This window comes from Panulirus ornatus, chromosome 40, assembly GCF_036320965.1.
Source record: "Panulirus ornatus isolate Po-2019 chromosome 40, ASM3632096v1, whole genome shotgun sequence".
NCBI classification, from domain to species: Eukaryota; Metazoa; Arthropoda; class Malacostraca; order Decapoda; family Palinuridae; genus Panulirus; species Panulirus ornatus.
In genome coordinates, this window is record NC_092263.1 from 16,651,917 (window position 1) to 16,665,373 (window position 13,457).

General features: G+C 42.5%; 1 protein-coding gene across 1 annotated transcript in view; it reads left to right on the forward strand.

Moving 5' to 3' along the window:
- Nucleotides 1-13,457, forward strand: part of LOC139761481 (uncharacterized) — a 248,581-nt gene that overhangs the window by 128,073 nt on the left and 107,051 nt on the right. The gene's annotated exons all lie outside the window — the stretch shown is intronic.

A 13,457-nucleotide genomic window follows, 5' to 3' on the forward strand; every position in this document is an offset into this window, starting at 1 on the left:
TTTGATGGGGTTATATACCAATAAATGAAAGAGACATTTATATTTGTAATCCACTAGCAAAGCTCATCTTGTGAGTAAGAGTGAGAGTCCATGTATCTAGTAAGGGGTCAGTAAGGTCCACAGAGATAATATCCCCTTAATATTCATTGTACACTTGCTAAGTATTCCTCACTTCCCAGATTTGTCTACTTCTCCACACAATTATTCAGTTCTCTGCCCCCATACATTAGTTTCTGCAGTTGCATTTTCCATGTGCTGATATCACCATCCTGGTTGTGTACTTCTTTAACAATGCATTACTTCCTTTGATCTGTTTTAATATTTTACTCATTTTTCCTTGGCTTTTTCAGTGATTGGGCCTAGAGAGCTTGTATGCATGACATATGTACCAATTTTTTTTTTTTTTTTTTTTTTGCCGCTGTCTCCCGCGTTTGCGAGGTAGCGCAAGGAAGCAGACGAAAGAAATGGCCCAACCCACCCCCATACACATGTATATACATACGTCCACACATGCAAATATACATACCTACACAGCTTTCCATGGTTTACCCCAGACGCTTCACATGCCCCGATTCAATCCACTGACAGCACGTCAACCCCGGTATACCACATCGCTCCAATTCACTCTATTCCTTGCCCTCCTTTCACCCTCCTGCATGTTCAGGCCCCGATCACACAAAATCTTTTTCACTCCATCTTTCCACCTCCAATTTGGTCTCCCTCTTCTCCTCGTTCCCTCCACCTCCGACACATATATCCTCTTGGTCAATCTTTGCGTGCATAGTGCCATTGTACAAAGGCAAAGGGGATAAGAGTGAGTGCTCAAATTACAGAGGTATAAGTTTGTTGAGTATTCCTGGTAAATTATATGGGAGGGTATTGATTGAGAGGGTGAAGGCATGTACAGAGCATCAGATTGGGGAAGAGCAGTGTGGTTTCAGAAGTGGTAGAGGATGTGTGGATCAGGTGTTTGCTTTGAAGAATGTATGTGAGAAATACTTAGAAAAGCAAATGGATTTGTATGTAGCATTTATGGATGTGGAGAAGGCATATGATAGAGTTGATAGAGATGCTCTGTGGAAGGTATTAAGAATATATGGTGTGGGAGGAAAGTTGATAGAAGCAGTGAAAAGTTTTTATCGAGGATGTAAGGCATGTGTACGTGTAGGAAGAGAGGAAAGTGATTGGTTCTCAGTGAATGTAGGTTTGCGGCATGGGTGTGTGATGTCTCCGTGGTTGTTTAATTTGTTTATGGATGGGGTTGTTAGGGAGGTAAATGCAAGAGTTTTGGAAAGAGGGGCAAGTATGAAGTCTGTTGGGATGAGAGAGCTTGGGAAGTGAGTCAGTTGTTGTTCGCTGATGATACAGCGCTGGTGGCTGATTCATGTGAGAAACTGCAGAAGCTGGTGACTGAGTTTGGTAAAGTGTGTGGAAGAAGAAAGTTAAGAGTAAATGTGAATAAGAGCAAGGTTATTAGGTACAGTAGGGTTGAGGGTCAAGTCAATTGGGAGGTGAGTTTGAATGGAGAAAAACTGGAGGAAGTGAAGTGTTTTAGATATCTGGGAGTGGATCTGGCAGCGGATGGAACCATGGAAGCGGAAGTGGATCATAGGGTGGGGGAGGGGGCGAAAATTCTGGGGGCCTTGAAGAATGTGTGGAAGTCGAGAACATTATCTCGGAAAGCAAAAATGGGTATGTTTGAAGGAATAGTGGTTCCAACAATGTTGTATGGTTGCGAGGCGTGGGCTATGGATAGAATTGTGCGCAGGAGGATGGATGTGCTGGAAATGAGATGTTTGAGGACAATGTGTGGTGTGAGGTGGTTTGATCGAGTGAGTAACGTAAGGGTAAGAGAGATGTGTGGAAGTAAAAAGAGCGTGGTTGAGAGAGCAGAAGAGGGTGTTTTGAAGTGGTTTGGGCACATGGAGAGGATGAGTGAGGGAAGATTGACCAAGAGGATATATGTGTCGGAGGTGGAGGGAACAAGGAGAAGAGGGAGACCAAATTGGAGTTGGAAAGATGGAGTGAAAAAGATTTTGTGTGATCGGGGCCTGAACATGCAGGAGGGTGAAAGGAGGGCAAGGAATAGAGTGAATTGGAGCGATGTGGTATACCGGGGTTGACGTGCTGTCAGTGGATTGAATCAGGGCATGTGAAACGTCTGGGGTAAGCCATGGAAAGCTGTGTAGGTATGTATATTTGCGTGTGTGGACGTATGTATATACATGTGTATGGGGGTGGGTTGGGCCATTTCTTTCGTCTGTTTCCTTGCGCTACCTCGCAAACGCGGGAGACAGCGACAAAGTATAATAAAAAAAAAAATATATATATATATATATATATATATATATATATATATATATATATATATATATATATATATATATATATATATATATTATCCCTGGGGATAGGGGATTAAGAATACTTCCCACGTATTCCCTGCGTGTCGTAGAAGGCGACTAAAAGGGGAGGGAGCGGGGGGCTGGAAATCCTCCCCTCTTTTTTTTTTTTTTTTTTTTTTTTCCAAAAGAAGGAACAGAGGGGGGCCAGGTGTGGATATTCCACTAAGGCCCAGTCCTCTGTTCTTAACACTACCTCTCTAATGCGGGAAATGGCGAATAGGTTAAAAGAAAAAGATATATATATATATATATATATATATATATATATATATATATATATATATATATATATACATATATATCCCTGGGGATAGGGGATGAAGAATACTTCCCACGTATTCCCTGCGTGTCGTAGAAGCCGACTAAAAGGGGAGGGAGTGGGAGGCTGGAAATCCTCCCCTCTCATTTTTTTTTTTTCTTTTTTTTAATTTTCCAAAAGAAGGAACAGAGGGGGGCCAGGTGAGGATATTCCACAAAGGCCCAGTCCTCTGTTCTTAACCCTACCTCGCTAATGCAGGAAATGGCAGATAGTTTAAAAGAAAGAAAGAAAATATATATATATATAGGAATAGTGGTTCCAACAATGTTGTATGGTTGCGATGCGTGGGCTATGGATAGAGTTGTGCGCAGGAGGGTGGATGTGCTGGAAATGAGATGTTTGAGGACAATGTGTGGTGTGAGGTGGTTTGATCGAGTAAGTAATGTAAGGGTGAGAGAGATGTGTGGAAATAAAAAGAGCGTGGTTGAGAGAGCAGAAGAGGATGTTTTGAAATGGTTTGGGCACATGGAGAGAATGAGTGAGGAAAGATTGACCAAGAGGATATATGTGTCAGAGGTGGAGGGAACGAGGAGAAGTGGGAGACCAAATTGGTGGTGGAAAGATGGAGTGAAAAAGATTTTGAGTGATCGGGACCTGAACATGCAGGAGGGTGAAAGGCAGGCAAGGAATAGAATGAATTGGATTGATGTGGTATACCGGGGTCGACGTGCTGTCAATGGATTGAATCAGGGCGTGTGAAGCGTCTGGGGTAAACCATGGAAAGTTGTGTGGGGCCTGGATGTGGAAAGGGAGCTGTGGTTTCGGGCATTATTGCATGACAGCTAGAGACTGAGTGTGAACGAATGGGGCCTTTGTTGTCTTTCCTAGCGCTACCTCGCACACATGAGGGGGAGGGGGATGTTATTCCATGTGTGGCGAGGTGGCAATGGGAATGGATAAAGGCAGACAGTGTGAATTGTGTGCATGTGTATATATGTATGTGTCTGTGTGTGTATATGTATGTGTACATTGAGATGTATGGGTATGTATATTTGCGTGTGTGGACGTGTATGTATATACATGTGTATGGGGATGGGTTGGGCCATTTCTTTCATATGTTCCCTTTCGCTACCTCGCAAACGCGGGAGACAGCGACAAAGCAAAATAAATAAATAGATAAAAAAAAATATATATATATATATATATGCTTGTGGCATGAGAAGAGTGGGAGGTGGGTTGATTAGAAAGGGTAGTGAGTGGTGGGATGAAGAAGTAAGAGTATTAGTGAAAGAGAAGAGAGAGGCATTTGGACGATTTTTGCAGGGAAAAAATGCAATTGAGTGGGAGATGTATAAAAGAAAGAGACAGGAGGTCAAGAGAAAGGTGCAAGAGGTGAAAAAAAAAGGGCAAATGAGAGTTGGGGTGAGAGAGTATCATTAAATTTTAGGGAGAATAAAAAGGTGTTCTGGAAGGAGGTAAATAAAGTGCGTAAGACAAGGGAGCAAATGGGAACTTCAGTGAAGGGCGCAAATGGGGAGGTGATAACAAGTAGTGGTGATGTGAGAAGGAGATGGAGTGAGTATTTTGAAGGTTTGTTGAATGTGTTTGATGATAGAGTGGCAGATATAGGGTGTTTTGGTCGAGGTGGTGTGCAAAGTGAGAGGGTTAGGGAAAATGATTTGGTAAACAGAGAAGAGGTAGTGAAAGCTTTGCGGAAGATGAAAGCCGGCAAGGCAGCAGGTTTGGATGGTATTGCAGTGGAATTTATTAAAAAAGGGGGTGACTGTATTGTTGACTGGTTGGTAAGGTTATTTAATGTATGTATGACTCATGGTGAGGTGCCTGAGGATTGGCGGAATGCGTGCATAGTGCCATTGTACAAAGGCAAAGGGGATAAGAGTGAGTGCTCAAATTACAGAGGTATAAGTTTGTTGAGTATTCCTGGTAAATTATATGGGAGGGTATTGATTGAGAGGGTGAAGGCATGTACAGAGCATCAGATTGGGGAAGAGCAGTGTGGTTTCAGAAGTGGTAGAGGATGTGTGGATCAGGTGTTTGCTTTGAAGAATGTATGTGAGAAATACTTAGAAAAGCAAATGGATTTGTATGTAGCATTTATGGATCTGGAGAAGGCATATGATAGAGTTGATAGAGATGCTCTGTGGAAGGTATTAAGAATATATGGTGTGGGAGGAAAGTTGATAGAAGCAGTGAAAAGTTTTTATCGAGGATGTAAGGCATGTGTACGTGTAGGAAGAGAGGAAAGTGATTGGTTCTCAGTGAATGTAGGTTTGCGGCATGGGTGTGTGATGTCTCCGTGGTTGTTTAATTTGTTTATGGATGGGGTTGTTAGGGAGGTAAATGCAAGAGTTTTGGAAAGAGGGGCAAGTATGAAGTCTGTTGGGATGAGAGAGCTTGGGAAGTGAGTCAGTTGTTGTTCGCTGATGATACAGCGCTGGTGGCTGATTCATGTGAGAAACTGCAGAAGCTGGTGACTGAGTTTGGTAAAGTGTGTGGAAGAAGAAAGTTAAGAGTAAATGTGAATAAGAGCAAGGTTATTAGGTACAGTAGGGTTGAGGGTCAAGTCAATTGGGAGGTGAGTTTGAATGGAGAAAAACTGGAGGAAGTGAAGTGTTTTAGATATCTGGGAGTGGATCTGGCAGCGGATGGAACCATGGAAGCGGAAGTGGATCATAGGGTGGGGGAGGGGGCGAAAATTCTGGGGGCCTTGAAGAATGTGTGGAAGTCGAGAACATTATCTCGGAAAGCAAAAATGGGTATGTTTGAAGGAATAGTGGTTCCAACAATGTTGTATGGTTGCGAGGCGTGGGCTATGGATAGAATTGTGCGCAGGAGGATGGATGTGCTGGAAATGAGATGTTTGAGGACAATGTGTGGTGTGAGGTGGTTTGATCGAGTGAGTAACGTAAGGGTAAGAGAGATGTGTGGAAGTAAAAAGAGCGTGGTTGAGAGAGCAGAAGAGGGTGTTTTGAAGTGGTTTGGGCACATGGAGAGGATGAGTGAGGGAAGATTGACCAAGAGGATATATGTGTCGGAGGTGGAGGGAACAAGGAGAAGAGGGAGACCAAATTGGAGTTGGAAAGATGGAGTGAAAAAGATTTTGTGTGATCGGGGCCTGAACATGCAGGAGGGTGAAAGGAGGGCAAGGAATAGAGTGAATTGGAGCGATGTGGTATACCGGGGTTGACGTGCTGTCAGTGGATTGAATCAGGGCATGTGAAACGTCTGGGGTAAGCCATGGAAAGCTGTGTAGGTATGTATATTTGCGTGTGTGGACGTATGTATATACATGTGTATGGGGGTGGGTTGGGCCATTTCTTTCGTCTGTTTCCTTGCGCTACCTCGCAAACGCGGGAGACAGCGACAAAGTATAATAAAAAAAAAAAATATATATATATATATATATATATATATATATATATATATATATATATATATATATATATATATATATATATATATTATCCCTGGGGATAGGGGATTAAGAATACTTCCCACGTATTCCCTGCGTGTCGTAGAAGGCGACTAAAAGGGGAGGGAGCGGGGGGCTGGAAATCCTCCCCTCTTTTTTTTTTTTTTTTTTTTTTTTCCAAAAGAAGGAACAGAGGGGGGCCAGGTGTGGATATTCCACTAAGGCCCAGTCCTCTGTTCTTAACACTACCTCTCTAATGCGGGAAATGGCGAATAGGTTAAAAGAAAAAGATATATATATATATATATATATATATATATATATATATATATATATATATATATATACGATATATATCCCTGGGGATAGGGGATGAAGAATACTTCCCACGTATTCCCTGCGTGTCGTAGAAGCCGACTAAAAGGGGAGGGAGTGGGAGGCTGGAAATCCTCCCCTCTCATTTTTTTTTTTTCTTTTTTTTAATTTTCCAAAAGAAGGAACAGAGGGGGGCCAGGTGAGGATATTCCACAAAGGCCCAGTCCTCTGTTCTTAACACTACCTCGCTAATGCAGGAAATGGCAGATAGTTTAAAAGAAAGAAAGAAAATATATATATATATAGGAATAGTGGTTCCAACAATGTTGTATGGTTGCGATGCGTGGGCTATGGATAGAGTTGTGCGCAGGAGGGTGGATGTGCTGGAAATGAGATGTTTGAGGACAATGTGTGGTGTGAGGTGGTTTGATCGAGTAAGTAATGTAAGGGTGAGAGAGATGTGTGGAAATAAAAAGAGCGTGGTTGAGAGAGCAGAAGAGGATGTTTTGAAATGGTTTGGGCACATGGAGAGAATGAGTGAGGAAAGATTGACCAAGAGGATATATGTGTCAGAGGTGGAGGGAACGAGGAGAAGTGGGAGACCAAATTGGTGGTGGAAAGATGGAGTGAAAAAGATTTTGAGTGATCGGGACCTGAACATGCAGGAGGGTGAAAGGCAGGCAAGGAATAGAATGAATTGGATTGATGTGGTATACCGGGGTCGACGTGCTGTCAATGGATTGAATCAGGGCGTGTGAAGCGTCTGGGGTAAACCATGGAAAGTTGTGTGGGGCCTGGATGTGGAAAGGGAGCTGTGGTTTCGGGCATTATTGCATGACAGCTAGAGACTGAGTGTGAACGAATGGGGCCTTTGTTGTCTTTCCTAGCGCTACCTCGCACACATGAGGGGGAGGGGGATGTTATTCCATGTGTGGCGAGGTGGCAATGGGAATGGATAAAGGCAGACAGTGTGAATTGTGTGCATGTGTATATATGTATGTGTCTGTGTGTGTATATGTATGTGTACATTGAGATGTATGGGTATGTATATTTGCGTGTGTGGACGTGTATGTATATACATGTGTATGGGGATGGGTTGGGCCATTTCTTTCATATGTTCCCTTTCGCTACCTCGCAAACGCGGGAGACAGCGACAAAGCAAAATAAATAAATAGATAAAAAAAAATATATATATATATATATATGCTTGTGGCATGAGAAGAGTGGGAGGTGGGTTGATTAGAAAGGGTAGTGAGTGGTGGGATGAAGAAGTAAGAGTATTAGTGAAAGAGAAGAGAGAGGCATTTGGACGATTTTTGCAGGGAAAAAATGCAATTGAGTGGGAGATGTATAAAAGAAAGAGACAGGAGGTCAAGAGAAAGGTGCAAGAGGTGAAAAAAAAAGGGCAAATGAGAGTTGGGGTGAGAGAGTATCATTAAATTTTAGGGAGAATAAAAAGGTGTTCTGGAAGGAGGTAAATAAAGTGCGTAAGACAAGGGAGCAAATGGGAACTTCAGTGAAGGGCGCAAATGGGGAGGTGATAACAAGTAGTGGTGATGTGAGAAGGAGATGGAGTGAGTATTTTGAAGGTTTGTTGAATGTGTTTGATGATAGAGTGGCAGATATAGGGTGTTTTGGTCGAGGTGGTGTGCAAAGTGAGAGGGTTAGGGAAAATGATTTGGTAAACAGAGAAGAGGTAGTGAAAGCTTTGCGGAAGATGAAAGCCGGCAAGGCAGCAGGTTTGGATGGTATTGCAGTGGAATTTATTAAAAAAGGGGGTGACTGTATTGTTGACTGGTTGGTAAGGTTATTTAATGTATGTATGACTCATGGTGAGGTGCCTGAGGATTGGCGGAATGCGTGCATAGTGCCATTGTACAAAGGCAAAGGGGATAAGAGTGAATGCTCAAATTACAGAGGTATAAGTTTGTTGAGTATTCCTGGTAAATTATATGGGAGGGTATTGATTGAGAGGGTGAAGGCATGTACAGAGCATCAGATTGGGGAAGAGCAGTGTGGTTTCAGAAGTGGTAGAGGATGTGTGGATCAGGTGTTTGCTTTGAAGAATGTATGTGAGAAATACTTAGAAAAGCAAATGGATTTGTATGTAGCATTTATGGATCTGGAGAAGGCATATGATAGAGTTGATAGAGATGCTCTGTGGAAGGTATTAAGAATATATGGTGTGGGAGGAAAGTTGTTAGAAGCAGTGAAAAGTTTTTATCGAGGATGTAAGGCATGTGTACGTGTAGGAAGAGAGGAAAGTGATTGGTTCTCAGTGAATGTAGGTTTGCGGCAGGGGTGTGTGATGTCTCCATGGTTGTTTAATTTGTTTATGGATGGGGTTGTTAGGGAGGTAAATGCAAGAGTTTTGGAAAGAGGGGCAAGTATGAAGTCTGTTGTGGATGAGAGAGCTTGGGAAGTGAGTCAGTTGTTGTTCGCTGATGATACAGCGCTGGTGGCTGATTCATGTGAGAAACTGCAGAAGCTGGTGACTGAGTTTGGTAAAGTGTGTGGAAGAAGAAAGTTAAGAGTAAATGTGAATAAGAGCAAGGTTATTAGGTACAGTAGGGTTGAGGGTCAAGTCAATTGGGAGGTTAGTTTGAATGGAGAAAAACTGGAGGAAGTGAAGTGTTTTAGATATCTGGGAGTGGATCTGGCAGCGGATGGAACCATGGAAGCAGAAGTGGATCATAGGGTGGGGGAGGGGGCGAAAATTCTGGGGGCCTTGAAGAATGTGTGGAAGTCGAGAACATTATCTCGGAAAGCAAAAATGGGTATGTTTGAAGGAATAGTGGTTCCAACAATGTTGTATGGTTGCGAGGCGTGGGCTATGGATAGAGTTGTGCGCAGGAGGATGGATGTGCTGGAAATGAGATGTTTGAGGACAATGTGTGGTGTGAGGTGGTTTGATCGAGTGAGTAACGTAAGGGTAAGAGAGATGTGTGGAAATAAAAAGAGCGTGGTTGAGAGAGCAGAAGAGGGTGTTTTGAAGTGGTTTGGGCACATGGAGAGAATGAGTGAGGAAAGATTGACCAAGAGAATATATGTGTCGGAGGTGGAGGGAACGAGGAGAAGAGGGAGACCAGATTGGAGGTGGAAAGATGGAGTGAAAGAGATTTTGTGTGATCGGGGCCTGAACATGCAGGAGGGTGAAAGGAGGGCAAGGAATAGAGTGAATTGGAGCGATGTGGTATACCGGGGTTGACATGCTGTCAGTGGATTGAATCAAGGCATGTGAAGCGTCTGGGGTAAACCATGGAAAGCTGTGTAGGTATGTATATTTGCGTGTGTGGACGTATGTATATACATGTGTATGGGGGGGGTTGGGCCATTTCTTTCGTCTGTTTCCTTGCGCTACCTCGCAAACGCGGGAGACAGCGACAAAGTATAAAAAAAAAAAAAAAAAAAAAAATATATATATATATGCATGTTCAGGCCCCGATCACACAAAATCTTTTTCACTCCATCTTTCCACCTCCAATTTGGTCTCCCTCTTCTCCTCGTTCCCTCCACCTCCGACACATATATCCTCTTGGTCAATCTTTCCTCACTCATTCTCTCCATGTGCCCAAACCATTTCAAAACACCCTCTTCTGCTCTCTCAACCACGCTCTTTTTATTTCCACACATCTCTCTTACCCTTACGTTACTTACTCGATCAAACCACCTCACACCACACATTTTGTGTGATCGGGGCCTGAACATGCAAGAGGGTGTAAGGAGGGCAAGGAATAGAGTGAATTGGAGCGATGTGGTATACAGGGGTTGACGTGCTGTCAGTGGAGTGAATCAAGGCATGTGAGGCGTCTGGGGTGGACCATGGAAAGCTATGTAGGTATGTATATTTGCGTGTGTGGACATGTGTATGTACATGTGTATGGGGGGGGGGGCCATTTCTTTCGTCTGTTTCCTTGCGCTACCTCGCAAACGCGGGAGACAGCGACAAAGTATAAAAAAAAAAAAAAAAAAAAAAATATATATATATATATATATATATATATATATATATATATATATATATATATATATATATATATATATATATATATATATTGCTCCCTCCAACTCTAAGACATATATCGCCTTTGTCAACCCCTCCTCACTCATTCTCTCCATATGTCCAGACCATTTCAACACACCCTCTTCTGCTCTCTCAACCACACTTTTAATTTCCACACATCTCTCTACCCTTTCATTACTTACTTGATCAAACCACCTCACACTACATATTATCCTCAGACATCTCATTTTCAACACATACACATGTCTCCGCACAACCCTATGTGTATCACATACCTCATCCGTATAATATTATTGCAACTATTATTCCTTCAAACATTCCCAGTTTTGCTCCGAGATAACATTCTCTCTTTTCACACATTCTTCATTGCTCCCAGAACCTTCATCCCCTCCCCTACTCTATGATTCACTTCAGCATATCTTGGTTCCATTTACCTCTTCTAATTTCTTTTTCGTTGAAACTCACATACCAACTAACTTGTCCCTCAATCCTGCTGAATCTGATAACCTTTCTCTTATTCACATTTTTTCTCAACTTTCTCCTTTCACACACTTTTCAAAACTCAGTCACCAACTTCTGCAATTTCTCACTCGAATCAGCCTTCTCTGCTGTATCATCGTCGGACAATGATTGACTCACTTCCCAGGCCCTCTCATTCCCAAGAGACTGCAAACTCACCCCTCTCTCCAAAACTCTTGCATTTACCTCCCTAACCAATCCATCCATAAACAAGTTAAACAACCATGGTGACATCACACACCTCTGCCGCAGACCGACCTTCACTGGGAACCAATCACTTTCCTCTCTTATCACTCATACTCATGCCTTACACCCTTGGTAAAAACTTTTCACTGCTTTTAGCAGCTTACCAACCACACCATATATTCTTAAGACCTTCCACAGAACATCTTTCAACCTGATCATATGCATTCCTCAGATCCATAAATGCCACGTACAAATACATCTGTTTTTCTAAGTGTTTCTCATATACATTCTTCAAAGCAAAAAACCTGATCCACACATTCTCTACCACTTCTAAAACCACACTGCTCCTCCCTAATCTGATGCTCAGCACATCTTTTTCAGTCCATCCCTCTATCTCCAATTTGGTTTCCCACCTTCTCCTTGTCCCCTCTATTTCTCACACAAATATCCTCTTTATCAACCTCCACTCACTCATTCTCTTCATCTATCCAACCCATTTCAGCACACCCTTTTCAGCTCTTGCAACTGCACTCTTCTTATTACCATAACTATCTCATACCCTTTTATTACTTATGCGATCTAATCACCTCTCACCACAAATTGTCCTAAAACATTTAATGTCCATTACATCCTCCCTCCTCTGTGCATCTTCTATAGCTTATGCCTCACGAAGTAGATCACATACACATGTGAAGCACTTACTTAAGTAAACTCAGAAAAATGAATACAAAAGCTCCAGGTTATCATATGTAGTTCAAGCCATTTTCAAGTCATTCCTTTAAATTAGTTTGAAATACAGTCAAAAGTTTGGAGCCTCTGTTTTTCCAGCAAATTTACTTATATAAGCTTATGCCTCTCATACATGGTTGGAACTCCTATACCTTCAAATATACCCATTTTCACCATCCCAAGTAACCTCTCATTACACTTTCCTCAGTGCTTCCAGAACATTAGTCCCTCATTCACCCTTTGACTCATTTTCATTTCCATGGTTCCATGTGCTGCCATGTCCACTCATGTGCATCTGAAACACTTTACTCCTTCCAAATTTTCTCCATTCAAACTCACACTTCCAACTAGCCTGTGCCTCTGCCCTGCTAAACCAAAACTGTAAAGATTTGTAAAATTACCAGCTACACCAGTATGCAGTGTTATCAAAGTCAGGTTTGTGCTGGTAACACTGCCTTTGTTTTTGCTAGAAAACCTTATCCTGCTACACCTTGTTCAAAATTTGTTACTGAAAGAATCAGTGCCCACACATTTACTCTTCATATGATTCAAAGAAAGATCATCATCATCAGATAATTCAGGATTACCTGCCTGGTCCTATTAAATCTAGCTAAAAGCTGGTCACTTTCCTTCCTAGAACAATTACACAAATGTGCTCTCATTAGCATGGTTGGAGAATAGAGAAGACAGACCTGGAGAGGAACTACCTTGCTCTGCCTCCTCAGCTAACACTCAGGCTTGGTGCTTGGCTTTGTAACTGAGGCACAATCCTCAATATGTAAATATTTGTCTAGAGGCATCATCCCACTTCCAAAAATATCGTTTTGGAGCTATTATGGAGTTAACTCAGGTCAAATCTTTGCATCAGGGTCAGTGCTCTAAGAGATGCATTTAATCCACTTGGATAAGGAGGACTCTTGTTGTCTGACTCAGTATCAAAAGCAACTTTGCTGCTCTTTCATGTGTAGTTTCCTCAACTCAGCCGAATACTGTAACCATATCAGTGATGGAGGGGATCCAGCCAACTTGCCAGGAAAGGAGGTGTTCCCAGTTTTCTGCCCTGGGAGGTTGTTGCTGCCCTTTCCTATGTGGTTTCCCTAACCAGCTTTAACCTTCATACCTGTGTCAGTGGGGGAAGAGGCCCATCTAAACAGCCAGTAGAAGTGCTCCCAGTCTCCTGCTTGGGATGTAGAGAATGTTATTTTGAATAAGACACTGGTGTGCAGTGTCACTGTTTGGGGAGGAAATCCACACTTCCATTGTGCATCCCATACCCCTTGTGCAACCACATTTCTTCCATTCAACCATTCCAAAAGTGAATGTTTGCTGCCTAAATTGTAACTATCTCTGACCAATCCACTGTGGTATCACTCATCCCAAAAGGAGCTCCTTTACCTCTGTAACAGGGCAGACAAGATTAGCTTTCACTTCGTCAAACGTCCATAAGCTACCCTAGCCATCTTGGTTTCAAATACAGTTCCTATAACCTTCATAGTTAGATGGCTTATCTACACAGCCTATGGGAGGCCCTCACAGCTCCTACATGAGGTCAGTGAGTAAATAATATTCATGCCATGTCTAGATACT